This window comes from Leopardus geoffroyi, chromosome A1 (genome assembly GCF_018350155.1).
Source record: "Leopardus geoffroyi isolate Oge1 chromosome A1, O.geoffroyi_Oge1_pat1.0, whole genome shotgun sequence".
Classification (NCBI taxonomy): domain Eukaryota; kingdom Metazoa; phylum Chordata; class Mammalia; order Carnivora; family Felidae; genus Leopardus; species Leopardus geoffroyi.
The window spans coordinates 54,042,632-54,048,631 of NC_059326.1; positions in this window are offsets into that span (position 1 = coordinate 54,042,632).

The window sequence follows — 6,000 nt, forward strand, 5'->3', positions numbered from 1 at the left end:
TGACTGCAGCAACACAAACAACATCTTTCACAAGAAATGCCACTTGAAAGAAATAAAGATTGCAAGCAGACACATTGCGGCTACAACACTAGTTGTTAAAATACATAGGCATTATTTCTCAATTCAACTGTTGTCCTTGACTGCAAAAACTGGGCCCCATTTCATATTTCTCATGCATACACGGATTTCTATATTTAAATAAGAAAATCACAACAATGTTAATAGAAAGTATGGCTAATAATATAGTTCAGCTAAGAAAGAGAAAAGTCACACATTAATTCACTAAAATTTTATTTAGCTGAGCATACCAACCAGATGCTATATTTGATCAATAAAATCAGACTTGTGTATATACATTAAAAAAAAATCCTAATGACATTGGGGAGGACACTGGTAACAATTTGCACTGGTAGGAACTTAAAATTATATGGGTACATTGTCTTAGAAATCTGGATCAATAATGATATTTTCAGACTTGATTAGGAAATTCTCTTTTTCTTCTACCATTTATTTCTCTGAAAACCCATACTTCTGCTTTTCAATTTTGATTCATGCACAGACTGCTGAAGATTTTCAAACTGTCAAAACCATATCAACAGAAAGAACTAATTGCAGACGAAGTTCGTTCTTTTTTTTATGTTTATTTATTTTTGACAGAGAGAGACAGCGCGAGCAAGCAGGGGAGGGTCAGAGAGGGAGGGGAGACATAATCCGAAGCAGGCTCCAGGCTCTGAGCTGTCAGTGCAGAGCCAGAAGCGGGGCTCAAACCCGCAAACCATGAGATCATGACCTGAGCCAAAGTTGGACGCTTAACCGACTGAGCCACCCAGGTGTCCTGGACAAAGTTTGTTCTTACTGGTCATGTGGTCATAAAGAATGAATCTATTTTGCAGCCACTTTCTTATCATCAGTAGAAACATTCATGCTTCCACAATGTTTTCTTTGTAAATTCTAAAATCACAAATTTCATCCAAAAAATAACAAAGGAATCAGTGGTCTGTTTTAATGATTTCCCTCAACTGTAGAGCTAGACTCACATTAACAACTGAGTGTTACATTTTGTTTAAATACAGAGATAATCTCATTTTCCTCTAGGATTGCATTTGTTGAGAGATTATTGTCAGGCAATACGACATGTAATTTTTAAAGTAATAATAACAGCATATTCATTTTCTCAAATTGAAAACCAAGGAGTTCTTGGCTTGTTATGTTTAGTAGCAATGTTTTCACTACAAATCCACAAAAATTTTTATAGATTTTTAACATTTTTCTCATCATGTCTGTAAAACAGAAAATGTGAATCTGAGATAATAATTCAGACCTCTAGTGGATTGGTAGTTTTGGATTAATTAACTTAAGTTCCACATCATACTGCATTTGCTTCTGGAGAAACATCAGTGAGAGCTTTTGCTACCTAATGAGCATTGGAGAGGAATGCAAAGCTCAGGTTTCCATGTGGTTCAGATTCTACTGCCTGAGCTGATAATAAACTCTGGCTGGAATTGGGCAATGAAGAATACAGAACATAGACCTTCCAAATCATGGAATTCAAATTCCTCCTAGAGCCCCCCTTTTTTTTTTACATTTATTTATTTTTGATAGAGAGAGACAGAGCACAAGTGGGGGAGGGAGATAGAGATAGAAGGAGACCGAGAATCCAAAGCAGACTCCAGGCTCTCAGCTGTCAGCACAGAGCCCAACACGGGGCTCGAACTCACAAACCGCAAGATCATGACCTGAGCTGAAGTCGGACGCTTAACTGACTGAGCCACCCAGGCACCCCCCTCCTGGAGTCTTAAATTCCATTATTACAGAATCCAAACAGCACTACATAGAAGAATCTGTAGCTTAAATTTTTAAAATTTCATGAAATAATCCTGGTGTTTTGTCTACCTAGTGTCAAATCTATACGATTAATATTTTTATTTTCTTCTAAATCCTTAATATTAAGTCATCATAATGTTTATTCTCATATTGAGTCCCCATTCTTGTGTTTTCAAGGAAAGTATTTGGGATTCTCTTTATCAGAAAGACCTGGATTTGAATCTGAAAGCTATCTATCACTCGCTAGTCACGTGTTCTTGACGTACCTCTGAAACTTAAAATTTTTCATATATAAAGTTGGAATAATAATAATAACATGTATCTCATCATATAATTGTAAAAGTTCATGAAAGTTAAATGAGACAGGGGTGGGGAGATGTTTTATCAAATGAGATAGGGGTGGGATCAACCTTTTATTCTAAGCACAACTATTCTCTCGGGAGTCACAACCCTTGTTCCAACTCCAAGCAAGTGGAAAAGGGAATAAACTGATAACAATAAAGGGAAGATAGAAAGTGGGGGTAGTCAGTAGTAGATAAGAGATTTCAACAAATTCTGGTTAGATAGGACCAATGGAAAGCTTCTGACCAAAGAAACAAAGGGGAGGAATCCGCATTCCAGAGAGGCCCATGAAGAAGCTTGATGGGAGCCAATCTTCTGGGCAGCAGCACTGTGGGCTCAGAGTTGACCACATGGAGAGTGGGAGTAAGGAATGGAGCTAAAACAGGGGCATTAAAAGAACTTCTGTGCTCCACCTTTCCAACCCTAGTCCCTCAACCCTCCTGCCGACAGAAAGACTGGAATTGCAGGCCAGCATTTACCTCCAGGCTAAACAGTATAAGGCTTTATGGGAGCAAGGGGAGTTGGGGTGGAGTTCACAAGCTTTCCATTTAAAGCTAAGACTTCCAGTATGGATAAGGAAGATCAAACACTCCTTGCACTAGCCTTTGAAGGCCCAGCTGACCTCTGGCTTTCTTCCTGCCCACAGCACCACACTGTAGTAAAGTGAAGTGAAGTCTGCCAACTGAGCTGGAGAACTTCATTTGCATCCTGAATAGCTTTCCTATGTGGGGGAGAAGTCATTGTGGAAACTGACCTGTCTATAACACATCTACCTCTGTCTCCATTGGCCACCTACACTAAGTCAGGCCTTCATGTTTTCTGTTTTCTGTAAAAACAGAAAAACGTAGGGGCGCCTGGGTGGCGCAGTCGGTTAAGCGTCCGACTTCAGCCAGGTCACGATCTCGCGGTCCGTGAGTTCGAGCCCCGCATCGGGCTCTGGGCTGATGGCTCAGAGCCTGGAGCCTGTTTCCGATTCTGTGTCTCCCTCTCTCTCTGCCCCTCCCCTGTTCATGCTCTGTCTCTCTCTGTCCCAAAAATAAATAAACGTTGAAAAAAAAAAAATTAAAAAAAAAAAAAAAAAGAAAAACGTAAATCATCCGGATAATGTAGAGAACCAGTAATTACAACTTACAATTTATTAGTACTTATATATGATAGATACCAGTCAATGTCTTTACAGTTTTTAATAATTTAATCCTTTTAGAAATAAAATCTCATTTAGAAGGTAATTATAATTACTATTTTACAGTTGAGGAAACTAAGTCGCATTAGAAGCATAAGCATCTATCCAGAGCCACATAGTTAATAAATGATAGCGCTGAGATTGAAAGCCAGAAGTCTGACTCCAAGAAACTACATTCTTAAGAGCTATAAAGTACTAGCTAGCTCTTTAAGTTCATTTTTAAAGTTTTTTTAAAAACAAGATAAAAAAATGTAAACAATTCAGAGAGTACAAAAAAAAGTTTACCTTTAATTACTATGCTCAAAGAGATATGATAGCTTATTTCATGAACACAGAAACAGAGAAAAAGAGAGTTCTTACAAATTAAAAATATGACTGCCAAGCATAAAAAAAATCAATGAATGGAAGCTAGAAGCAAAAAAGCATCTGCACTGACAACACAGAGCCTGCTTGGCTCTGTCTCTCTCTCTCTCTCTCTCTCTGCCCCTCCCCCCCTCAAAATAAATAAATAAAACTTAAAAAAAAAGGTGAAAAACATTTGCTTATAATGGAAGAAGGACCACCACAATGAAACCTAAGAATTTTTTTTTAACAGCTATACTGGATGCAGATAAGTCTTTGGAGTAAATCCTTTCAGGTACTGAGAGAAAATTTTCTTGAGACCATAATACAGTATAAATTCAACTATAAATCAAGGGTGGCAGCAAAAGGAAGATATTTTCACACAAAAATGGATGAAACAAGATATAGTGGCATAAGCATATTATTTGTATCTATGTATGTAACCACCAGAAAAACTAAAAATTTCAGTAGTTGAAAATGTATAATTCTGAGAAGTGAGTATGGGCATAAGAATGTATCAGTCAGGAGACAATTTTATTGTATGCCATTTTGTACTCTGATTTTATTTTACCATTTTCGATTATTTATTTTTATATGCTTTATTAAAATTGAAAATGTATTTAAAGCATCTAGTCAATTTTTAGTATAGATAGCCATTAAATGTTGGTGACCCACTCTATACCATGGTACCATTTACAAACCCTAGGTCTATCATGTGTTTGCTATATGAGCTTGATGAATTATTGAACTTTTCTCTGCCTCAGTTGTGCCTTCTATAAAACTGGAAAAAGGGAGCAATCATTGTACTTATATGTGCTTAGAATGTTTCACCATTCAGTAAATATTAACAATTACTAGTATCATTTTAGTTTCCTTTGTAACAAACTGACCCTGTTCTTTATGATTTTACAGCAATTTTTTATTGTCCACTGTTTTTTTTTTTTTAAAAATTTTTTTTTTTCAACGTTTATTTATTTTGGGGACAGAGAGAGACAGAGCATGAACGGGGGAGGGGCAGAGAGAGAGGGAGACACAGAATCGGAAACAGGCTCCAGGCTCTGAGCCATCAGCCCAGAGCGCGACGCGGGGCTCGAACTCACGGACCGTGAGATCGTGACCTGGCTGAAGTCGGACGCTTAACCGACTGCGCCACCCAGGCGCCCCATATTGTCCACTGTTTTAACACTAGATTTAGACAAAATACTTTTTAGTTATGCAGTGGGGTTCTAAACCAGTTCTGAGAAACAAGATTTTTAAATGTTAAACATTACTTGCTCTTAATTTAAATAAATTAATGCCATTCAATTTGAAATTTGACTTTATCCTCTAAAGCAGGGAACAAGACTGGGATATCCACTCTCGCCATTGTTATTTAACGTAATACTGGAAGTCCTAGCCTCAGCAATCAGACAACAAAAAGAAATAAAAGGCATCCAAATAGACAATGAAGAAGCCAAACTTTCACTATTTGCAGATGACATGATATTCTATATAGAAAACCCAAAGGACTCCACCAAAAAATTGCTAGAACTGATACACAAATTCAGCAAAGTCGCAAGATACAAAATCAATGTACAGAAGCCTGTTGCATTTCTATACACCGATAATGATGCAGCAGAAAGAAGAATCAAGGAATCAATCCCATTTACAATTGCACGAAAAACCATAAGATACCTAGGAATAAACCTAACCAAAGAAGTAAAAAGATATGTACTCTGAAAACTATAGAACACTTATGAAAAAAATTGAAGCAGACACAAAGAAATGGAAAAACATTCCATGCTCATGGATTGGAAGAAAAATATTGTTAAAATGTTTTATACTACCCAAAGCAATCCACACATTTAATTCAATCCCTATCAAAAAAAAACCACCAGCATTTTTTATAGAGTTACAATAAAGAATCCTAAAATTTGTATAGAACCACAAAGACCCTGAATAGCCAGAGAAATCTTGAAAAAGCAAAGCAAAGCTAGAAGCATCACCAACAGAATATGGTCAACTAATCTTTGAGAAAGTAGGAAAGAATATCCAGTGGAAAAAAAGATGGTCTCTTCAACAAATGGTGTTGGGAAAACTAGAGAGCAACATGCAGAAGAATGAAATTAGACCACTTTCTTACCATACATAAAAATAAATTCAAATGGTTGGAAGACCTAAATGTGAGACAGGAAACCATCAAAATCCTAAAGGAAAACACAGTCCATAGCAACTTCTTACTAGACACATCTCTGGAGGCAAGGGAAACAAAAGCAAAAATGAACAATTGGGATTTCACTAAGATAAAAAGCTTCTGCACAGCGAAGGAA